Raw genomic sequence first — 12,036 nt, forward strand, 5'->3', positions numbered from 1 at the left:
ATTGTTTTTTGTGTGTCGTCACACTGAAAGAGTATTAATCAAAAATTGGACCCCTTAAAATATCCTTTCCTGAATGATTCCTGATGCAAGCTCTTTGTGTGCAACGAAAAAGGATGCAGGCCTTTTTTCCTGTTCTGCGTTTTAAATTTACAGCATAATAAATCAGAATATCATGTTTCCTAAAATACTATCATTTAACCTTTGTTGGTGGTCGCATGTCGAACAGTTTTTCACTTCATCTGAGTCCTGTGAGGAAGCGTATGTTTGTGTGCTCCATGCCATGTGCTATGGCCGTGAGCCGTAATAAATAAATGAAAGAAAACAACCACTCAGTTCTCAATGCTCTCCAAATCACGTCTTGTGCGTTTCTCTTTTAGTTCCTTTTTGTAAATCCTCTCCTGATCCACAAATCCATTATACGGTTTTGCAGTAAACAACAGCAGTGCCGTTAAAAAAGGGACAGAGATCCCTCTATCTGAAATGTATGTGTGCCATTTGTGAGTGTGCGTACAAACTCTTTGTATTCAAATTGTTATCCTGTTTGAAATAAACAAGACTAGACAGCTATACATTACGCTGTGAAAGGCGCTCGTTTGAAGAATTTTTTTTGCACGTAATTAAGCTGCCTAGTCTTCAGAGAAAGACAATAGAGATTGTGTGGCCATGCATGATAAGTGGGCCTGCCTCCCTTGTTTCTTCCCCCCTGCTTGAATCAGTAATGCCAGATGTCAAAGCTGACAGCTGAGTTAACACGGTAATCAAGATCAATAAGCACTGAACTATTCAATGAAAGACGCCAAACCTTTTCAGCATGATGTTGCAGGGAAAAGGCTGCCATATCACGTGTTAGTGGTATGGTCAGTACATTGTAACATTACATTGCATATCAACAGTTGGTACAAGTACAACCAGATGATTACTTTTGATTCCCACCCAACTCTTTTAATCTTATCTTTCAAATACAATCAACTTAATCTTTCTGCACACTACCTCTGACATCTTAGGTGTGAGGTAACTGTAAACTTTAAACAGAAACCATGTCCCTGAATGCCTTGTCCAATTGCTGCTTAAGATGCCACTAAAGAAAATATGTCCAATATTTCTGCCCTTATACCATCTGATGTGCCAGTATGCCTGTGTTGTCCATGATCACTGAGATCCAGCAGGTCACTAGGGGAAGGAGGGAGACCTGAAATATGTTGACAAGGGACAGAGCATAACTTTAACCCGCTTTGCCACCCCCTTAACCCGTACATTATTTGACATGTATTCCCTGTGAGAACAGATCAAATTAACTACAGAGCAGGAAACAATTCAGCACAGACAGTCACAGTTTGAGTCTCTCACACACACACACACACACACACACACACACACACACACACACACACACACACACACACAAACAGAGCCAGTGACCTCTTTTTACCACTGTGGATATTCATATTCATCAAAAAATCTCCTGGTAGAAGGCTGTGTTGACTTTGGACTTGATGAAACACAGCGGATGACATGGTACCCCAAATCAATACTGACTGGAAACTTTACACTGGACTTCCAGCAACTTTTTTGTGCCTCTCCATTCTTCCTCCATGCTCTGGGACCTTTATTCTCTAATGAAATGCAAAATTGCATTAATGATATTCTAATTATATAAGATGTAGCGGGAAGACATGGGTATTCACTGTGCTTAAAGCTGATGACGTGTATCTTATTAATACGTACATGGTATTTCAGATCTAGCCAACTAATGTCACTAAACATAAAGAAAAGCTAATTTAGATTACCCACATGCTAATCGACTTCTTTGGACCAAATGTGCTTTTCTCTTTTACAACCTTATGCAAGAATGGCTCATGGATAATTGGAATAGGGTAATTTCTCCGTCCGCATTTGGCAACAACACCCTTCAGTAGATCTCAATATTGCTTTACGGAGCTTTTTCTTTCCGAAATCAAAGTCTATATGGTGCTTCCTTAGCAGAGCTAGGAGTTAAAAAGAGAAAAAGCTCTTGTGCTGCTGATACAATTAAAAGTTAATTCAGTGCGTGTATTGTGTCTTTGGGTGATGAATCCAAGCGAACATCATTAATATGATGGTCCTGTGTGTTTAGGGATGAACAAACATATGGCTGCCAGTACCCGACAGCCAAACTCATAAATCACCAGTGACAACATGAATGCAGGCCTATTAGAGAAGGTTGGTTTGCCCATCTCTGTATCAGCTCTGTGATGCAATGGTAGAAATAACATGAACTACACATGGGCCAATGTCTAGGTATGAAAAAGTTAAGACCGGGACAAAACAATTATTTCAATAGAGGTAAGTAAAGGTTCTCCAAAACCTCTTCTTTATATAAATGTAGCTATAACATGTTTAACCGGTATACCTATACCATTTATTAAATGTCCTGAATGTCTGCTCTCTCTACCTTGCCTTTATTACTGTTCTTCATCAGCACATCTGGGTCGCATAGCCAGACAGATGGAAGGTAGATGAGGCCTGCCTTTAGTCTTGGGAATTAGCCAGGTGTTTACTTCAGGAATATACTGGTATGAACAACTCCCGAAAGACATCGGTAAGGGCCTTTAGCAAATGCATTAATGTCTGGTTGGTGAGTCCGAAAATGATTGAAAAGTCTTGAGGCGATATTCACTGGCGAATTAGTTTTGTAAAGCAGGCTAATATTTTACCACACATTGTCATATACCGTTTAGAAAGATGACAACTTGAATGAATGTTGCTCAAGTTCATAGAGTAGTTAATGAGGCACTTGAAGAGTTTACCTTCACGGTCAAATCACTTGCGCTAAGACTGAAGCAGTCCCAAGAAGAAGTTTGTTCTGTTGGACTTTACCTATCGGTCTTTATCTTCAACAAGAAAGTTCCATTCCCTTAACTGTCAGTCTTTCAACCTGGGTATACCAGTTATCTGTATCTCATTCTTACTGACACTGACACTGACACTGACACACACACACACACACACACACACACACACACACACACACACACACACACACACACACACACACACACACACACACACACACACAAGCATGCAGATGCACACAAGAACACACAATTTCTCTTGAAATCCCTACCTAAATTATGCTGTACCTCTGGGGGGCTGTGAAACTGCCAAGTTGGTGGGAGAAGGGGATGAGAGAGGGGGATTGTGGGTAATTTCATGTCACATTTGCAGCAGACTGATGTCTCTTTGGACAGATAATAGCCTACAGCTCACAGTGAAAGAAAAGGCATGGCGTACTCTCTTTTAGAATACTCTACTTTTCTTCACATTTCCCGGAAATGGGAAATAACAGCCTGCTCTTTGTGTCACCTTGAAGAGACAATGATAAAGTGATTTTTTTTTAAATATAAGTATTGGTGATTTTGGTCAAACAAATATGTGAAGAGTAGCGAAGTTGGCAAAATAGTGCCCCTGGCTTGCATAGATAATGTTAGCTGACTGACAGTTTCAGAAATCAAAAAGGTGCAAGACTGTATGTACAAACATAATGGATAAAGTTTACTACCACTCCCAATGTGCATTTTGGTCCGAAAAATACAATCCTTCCCTTTAAACTGTATTGTATGCACTGTTAACAGTCAATCAACTCAATGGGCCCAAGCAAAGCATGGTGTAGCTTTAAAGCAGTGATGGACGTCAGTATGTAGAGTTTGGGTATGTGCAAAGCTGGCAGTAACAAGACAAAAAAGCTGTGGCTAATTAACAATAATAATCTCCATAGGTTGTCTGTCCACCAGCCATCTTGGCTACTGATATCATGAACATCATCACTTTATTTGTGATGTGTCAAATGTCTGTTAATTACCGAGATCTGTCAGCCTCCAAACAAATCATCAATCAGTCATTTTCATCTGCATCTCCATGACATATATCTGAGGGGGAACACTCAATACTTAATTTAAAAAATAAATAAATATATTGACTATTCTGTCTTAATTGCCTCAATTGCTTATTTAGTTGATTCCAACCCCATGTGCATATAAGTAGTATACCTACATGTGAAATTTGTTGGTGATTATGTCCAATATGTTTCCATTTCATGAATTTAGCAGAAGGTATGTTACATTATTAAAGCTTGATGTCAACAGAAAGTGTATGCAGGTTGAAACAAATATCAACATGCACTGAACTGACTTACTGCCATCAGGTCGACGCTACAGGGTCCCGTTGGCACGAAAGAACACCAACAAAAAATCTTTTATCCCCATTGCCATCACCACACTGAACAGTCACAAAATAGGCAACATATCTCACTCCACTCAGTTATCCCTTTGCACTGCTTGTATATTTTGGCATTCATTTATTGTCATTGTTTTGGACTGTCTCTGCCTCTGTCTTGTATGTATTTATTTATTTTGTGCAAATTGAACCTGCCCTGTCAAAGATGAATTTATGTCACTATCGATTGTCACAATAAAGTTTTTCTTATCTTGTCTTAAAAACTGACATTTTTAATGTAATTTATTTCGTAATATCCTAGCTGATGCCAACAGTTGAATAAACTTTTACCAATTCACAGCCACAATTTGGATGTCATGAATGGCTGTGCAGCGCGCATGGGGTCAAGCCATGGTGGTTGAACAATAATTGAGTCTATAAGTCAGTCAAACACAGGAAGGAAGAAAAATTATTTGGAGAAAATATATATATATATATATATATATTAAAAGAAAATAATTCAAAAGCATTCAAGAGACATTTACTCTTTATGAAGTATTATTCCTAATGTCTTTGTAAAAGTCTATTGTTTATCCGTTCCAAGGCTTTACCGTGATTAAATAAGGATATTCACCAACTAATGGAAAAAAGAGATCTTGAACTTAAACAGTCATTGGTAACAAAAAATAATTCAGACACACTTATTTTCAAAGGTTTAAGAAATTAGGTAACAAAAGCAAAAACCTCTTACTTTATGCAACTAATGCAACTAATTGCTGACTCAAAAGGGAAAAGCACAGCACTCTGGAAACATCTAAATACTTTGACTAATCGGATATCAAATATGAAAAAATCTAATGTGGGATTGAATATAAATACATTTTATACGTTTTTCATTAAATCACTGAGGAACTGGCAACTAATTTCCGACAAACTGAGTTTGATGATATACAGAGAGATTTCTTGACTTCTTTTCATATTAAAGAGGTAAATCAAAGAGATTTGTAAAGTTAGAATGCAGTTATGGCAATCTCAGGCTAAGGATTATTTTGGATTATATACTTTAATTATTAGAAAACACAGTTCTGTTGTTCAAGTGCCAGTGATTCAAGTTGCCAACTGCTCTATCAGAAGTAAAGCATTTCCTGAGCCCTGGAAAAGGGCAATTATAACTCCCATTCACAAGTCTGGTTCACCTGACCTGGTCTCTAATTATAGGCCAATTTCTATCTTACCTGCACTCTTGAGAAAACAGTTGCTAAACAACTTGTTGATTACCTAGAAAATAAACACTTCCTGCACCCCAAACAATTTGGGTTCTGAGCAAGGTACTCAACAGAGTTGTCAAACTGATACCTCACAGAAACTATAAAACAGTTGTTAGATGAGGAGAATGTTGTGGTGGCAGTATTCTTAGATTTAAAAAAAAACTTTGATACTGTCAACCATGAAATTCTCCTAAATAAACTCAAAACTTTTAATTTCTCAGATGAGGTAATTGCTTGGTTCCATTAATATCTTAAACATAGAGCAGTGGGTCAGATCCAATTCTACCCTGTCAACTGTCCAGACTTCAATGGGAAAGGTTCGGACGGCACCGTGGTATTTGTGTCTGCAAAAACTACTCAGTTGGCAGCCAAAACTCTGTCAGAAGAGATGTCTGATGTATCCCAGTGGCTCAGAAAAAATCATTTGACTTTAAATTATAAAAAGACAGTGTCAATGTGCTTTTCAATTAAAATAAAAGCCAATGAAAATTGCAGAGTAAAGATTGATGATAGAGATAGATCAAGTATATGAGTTCAAATTGTTAGGTGTTATTTTAGATTATCAGCTTAAATTTAACAAACATGTTAAGAATCTTTGCAAGACCGTCAAGACCAACTTTCGCCTAATAAGACAATATATACCTCTTAAAGGCACTACGAGTAAGATGGCACGTTGGCGTCCCCTTTGGACAAAAGCGGTAGTATTTTTACGACGCCCGCTGTCGCAAATGCTCGTGCCAGGCGCGTGAGCGTGGACTGAGAAGGGCGCAATATAGTGCATGTTCGTGTGTTGAAAGTGTGAGGACTCTTTTCGGCTCCGTGAGAGTGGTTTTGACACTGCATCAACTAATGCCAGTCAGTACACACACCTGCTTGCAATGAGTTGATTCAGCAGCGTCACCTAACTACTCTCTCTCTCACGGAGCTGTGTCCTCACAGAAAGCGAATGAATGAGAGACGGCAGTTAGTAGACTATGGATCACGATGAGGTAATGTGTTTGTGTTGTTGATGTAAATAATGACTATTTCAGATAATGGTTATCTGATGATGGTGAAGCAAAGCAAACTTTGTGTTAGTACCAACCGCTCATTCATTTAGCAGTCTAGTTTCGCTCTCGTGAAATTGTATACACGTTGCTTGGCAACGTCCTCCCGCCCGCCTATCACTCACTCTCCCTTTTCGCTTTTCTTCATTGCATTCTCTTTTTTTTCTTTGATGGTTCAGCCCCGTTATCAGTCATTTATGACGACAAATAACTGTCTCAAACAAGGCTCCCGCTCCCCTTCCCTCACCTGGAGGGATAGGCTTCTCAAATCGCGTTGCAGCGCCACACTGAAATCTGCAACCAATACGGATATGTGACCATAGAGCCTGCACGAGCGAACCGAAAATCGGACTGGGTGTGCAACCAGACCAAAAGCAGTAATAAAAACTATATAAAAACGTCTTTCTTTGCACTGATGGTCTCGTTTGCTGTTAAAGGTAATTTATGATTATCAGAGGAAACATGAGGTTGTTTAAAAGATATTTAAATGTTACTCGTATCCGCTTTAAGGCAGAACAACAACTTATGCATGCCATGATATTTTCCCATTTGTCATATTGTATAACCGTTAGGGGTCAAGCCAACCAAACAACAATGACACCAATAAAATCTTTATACAAACAGGCACTTAAAATAATGGATAAGAAACCTGGTAGATGGCCTTATTGCCAAATTCTCAAAAAACACAATTTACTGGGTTTTGACAGCTTTGTAAACTTTTCATTTTTAAAACTAACTTTCAAATTTGTGAACAACCTTGTTCCAGAAAAACTCTGCCAATTGATAAATGAACAGAACAGTAGAATTAGAACTAGGGGTGCAACGAGCGGAAATTGTAGAAGAGCGAACCGCAAAACCACATTCGGACTATGTAGCAATAGGCACTAATCTGTGGAATACATTACCATCAGAAATTAAAACATTGACAGAGCTCAAGGTTTTCAACACACAAGCAAAACAATGGTTAAAACAGAATAAACCCTGTGAAGATTGACCCACACACACACACACTGAATATGTTTCAGGATAAATTATGTTGGCTGCGGCTAAATAATAGACTGCCCTATTAGCAGGAGACAAACCGCATCTCTCCTTTAAAGAGGAGACTAGCTTGTGCACGACAGTGAACGTATCCATTTTAACACCAGGAATGTGATGCAAAGACAGCATTAATCTGGCAATTGTGAAGCGTAAGTAATAGCTGATCATCATTACAGTCCACTGAATTATACTGTATTTATGAGCCAGATTTATCTCATCAACATCACTGAGACAAAGTTAATCATACTCAGAGATTTACAATATGAGCCCATACTATCTGTGCAGTGCCCACCTTAAATCGTAAACTTTAATTAAAACCTAAATTAGCAAGATTCACCGACATGGAGGGATCTGGTGAAAAGAGACGTATTTATATTCTGAATCACAAATACAAATTGATTGGAAAACAGTAATCCTGCTGAAGGATGTCCTGATCAGCGTGCGTTAACGATGCCTACAAAGTTTGATAATGACTTTTTGGAATTAGTGGAACATTTAGTGTCAAGGACACCAGTTTAAGTGTTTTATTTCTCACTTTTTGAAGCATACTTGAATAGTTGCTTTACTGTGATATCTATGTGCCTGCAAGTTATAAAACTATTACTAAATATTAGATTCATGAGAAACCCATGTCCATTTTCATTAACCCGATCAATTATCTCTATGATCCATTGGTAAGATGACTTCTGTCCTTTGAATAAAAAAAGACGTGAAATATGAGGGTGAAAAATACTACAAGAAACATGATTACAGAACAGACAGGATTACTCCCAGGCTGCAAAGATTGATTAGTGCATTTTGCCATCCATCCATATTCCTCCTTTTTATGTCAATACTTAGAAAAGGTCCCTGTAATGAAATATGGCTTTACCGGCACAGTGAGCACAGAGAACTAGCTATTTAAACTTAGAAATTTCAAGTTTGTCAAGTTTGACGGCTTCAATAGTCCATACCTGTTTAGGTAATGCCCATGTACAGTAGCAATGATGGATGCAGAATCAGGCAGTGTAACGGCCTCCACACACATCCTGCGTCTACCTCTGGAGCGCGTCGCGTTACCTTACTGCTGCCTCTCTCGGACTTTTCTCGGACACACATGCAACGTCTCAGCAGCTGCTGCTGCTGCAGCGCTGCTTCTAAAAGCCCTATCTTTCTACATAGAGTTTTCATAGATAATTCCCATTAAAAATGAAGTGCTTTCAGGTCATCTATGATGCATATGATTTATATTGAGTCTGGACAGTAATCCGTGCGCCCATTGCCATTAAAAAAAAAAAAATTGCCATATTTTCGCTTGTTGGAAGTTTTATTTTGAAGGGGACACACCAGGAAATGGTGAAACTACAGCGAAAGCTGCCAGTATGAAGTCAATATGACTCTCAGCAGAGTATTTCAAAAATCACTTTACTGATTTATACGGGAGAGGGGGGTGTGGTCGGGGAAGAAGAAGGCCGTAGACACAGATAGAGCAACGGAAAACTGTTGCGCTCATCATGATCTTTTTTATTTCTTCACTATATTGGATCTCTATATGTGTCATTTATCCAAAAATGAAATGCCAGAACTAATTGAAAATTAGGTTTTAAATCCCTCGGATTTTGATTGCACAATTAAATCGTGAAATAAAGGGATTATTCGCGTATACGACTGAGGGATGTTTTATTTTGAAATAAACACACCGGGTAAACGTGTAACTAGAGTGAATGCTGCTGGTATGACTGTCAGCAGAGTATTTCTCTATCAGTTAAAGCACAGAGACGCGAGAGAGACGCGCTGCTCTCAGAAAAAAATAGGCGAGCCTCCTGAGGTGAAGGGGAGCGTCGCTGCAGACGTGCCTCCGACGCGCCTCAGCAGTGCGTCTGAGGTTGGATGTGTGCTCGCTCTACGTTGATTTCACAGTCTGTGACCAAAAGTCAGACGCAGACGCGAGGTAGACGCGCAGTATCCTACCTCAGTCATACCAGCAGCATTCACTCTAGTTACACGTTTACCCGGTGTGTTTATTTCAAAATAAAACATCCCTCAGTCGTATACGCGAATAATCCCTTTATTTCACGATTTAATTGTGCAATCAAAATCCGAGGGATTTAAAACCTAATTTTCAATTAGTTCTGGCATTTCATTTTTGGATAAATGACACATATAGAGATCCAATATAGTGAAGAAATAAAAAAAGATCATGATGAGCGCAACAGTTTTCCGTTGCTCTATCTGTGTCTACGGCCTTCTTCTTCCCCGACCACACCCCCCTCTCTCTCTCCCGTATAAATCAGTAAAGTGATTTTTGAAATACTCTGCTGAGAGTCATATTGACTTCATACTGGCAGCTTTCGCTGTAGTTTCACCATTTCCTGGTGTGTCCCCTTCAAAATAAAACTTCCAACAAGCGAAAATATGGCAAAAAAAAGAAAAAAAAATGGCAATGGGGCGCACGGATTACTGTCCAGACTCAATATAAATCATATGCATCATAGATGACATGAAAGAACTTCATTTTTAATGGGAATTATCTATGAAAACTCTATGTAGAAAGATAGGGCTTTTAGAAGCAGCGCTGCAGCAGCAGCTGCTGAGACGTTGCATGTGTGTCCGAGAAAAGTCCGAGAGAGGCAGCAGTAAGGTAACGCGACGCGCTCCAGAGGTAGACGCAGGATGTGTGTGGGGCGCGTTAGACTGCAAACTCTGGGTTCGGTTTATAAAGGATTTCCACTATGTGAAACAAATAAAAAAATATTGATTTACCCTCTTTAAGCCTGAGACTCACTGAGACTGTCTGAAACTCACTGGTCCATTGTGTACTAAATCATCAGCATGTTGTCCCTGCCACTGCGTTGTGTCAAACACAAGATGCTTATTTTAAGGTGGGAGTTAAATATACTAGTTTGAAAGACTGTCAAATCACTGCCAAATCAGTGCCCACTCTTTGACATCAGTTCAAAGGTTGGAGGATTTTCTTCAAATTCGGCCTGGATGAGTAAAAAGTGACTGCAGGATATTGGTGACTGATATTAAAAGCAGAGTGATGATGATATATTTTTTTCCGTAGGTGTTTGCGTGTCCACGTGTATTGGCCCCTCTTCCATCCATGGAGTAATGAGAGCAGATGCCACTGTGGCAGTGCCCCATTGCTTCAGGATAGTGGCCCTGCTCTTGCCCTCAGGCACTGAATAATATATCCCTTCATTCCACTTGGATCCTTTTCTCCTTGTAGCCAGCTGATGCCTTACTTGGGTTTCTCATTCTTTGCTAGTGATTGCCCCCTCTGCTTAAAGCTTGTGCCAATTTCCTCAGAGATCTATTTGAATCCATTCCACCTTGTATCTCTAAAAAAGTTTTGTGATGTCAATGGGTCACAGGCTTGATGCAGTTATTGCAAGCGAAGGATTTTCAACAAAATATTAAGTCTTATTTACTTTAATTTATTTTAAGTGTATCTGTTCCAATACTTTTGCTCACCTAAAAATGTGGTGTTCCTTTACAAATAATGCTATCTTCTCAGTTGTGCATCAGATCCAGATGTAAATGCTGAAATGTTGATCTATTGTCTTATATGTTGGTGACAAACCCAAATGTTTCCAGTCTACAGCAAAAATAAAGGAATTGGCCTCACTGTTCCAATACTTTTGGAGGGGACTGTATACAATTCATTTTGTTCAGCAAAAAAAGTTCCTCCATTAAATGATCTCATTCTACAAGTCTTTGAGGGTGCGGGCTGGGAGCAATATCAACTCCTTCAAAAGAGTTTGCTTTTACAGAATTATACGCACATAAACACATGATCATTACATCACTTGTACATTAAACAGTGCGAAAGGTGCAGATACTCACAAAATGGGAATTCAATTATCACCATTTTGGTGCCTAGCATAGCTTATATTATAATGTATATTTCAAAATAAAGAGAGGTTACCTGGCTGATAAGAGATACGATCAACAGAAATATGTAATATCATTAAAGATACATTATATTATAATGCAAACTGATTAACATAATACTACTAGAACTGTTGTTCCCAACAGAGTGCCTTTGAAAGTCAAACTTTGAGTCCATAGGTGTGACAAGTTGCCCTAAGGAGACTGGTTTGAAACTGCTACCTTGCAGATACATTGTTTATTAAGTGAAAAATCCAGAAAAAGATACATACAGAACAGACAACAAGTGGTAATGATGTATAATGGCCCTCTTCCAGGTAAGTTAATCAGATTTTTGGAGCAAGCCAGAGCCTTGGGCTCTCTCTCCAATCTACAAAGCTGTAACGGCGATCTTTTCTTGTATTGAGGCTCTCAGAAAATTATTATTTCTTATATTGTGGCTATCCAGACAATAGTTTAAATACACTGTAAACTAAAAATGTTGATCTCTTTTTCCTTTGGTGTAACTTTTCTCAATTAGAATTACAAAACAGTATGCAATGTCAAGTGCTTCTATCTTGCTCCTGCTTGACTAGTAGTCTTTGGCTTGAAGAAGTCCCTCAGTAAAACAAAAAACT

The sequence above is a fragment of the Ammodytes marinus genome (genome assembly GCF_949987685.1).
Source record: "Ammodytes marinus genome assembly, chromosome: 19".
Taxonomy (NCBI): domain Eukaryota; kingdom Metazoa; phylum Chordata; class Actinopteri; order Uranoscopiformes; family Ammodytidae; genus Ammodytes; species Ammodytes marinus.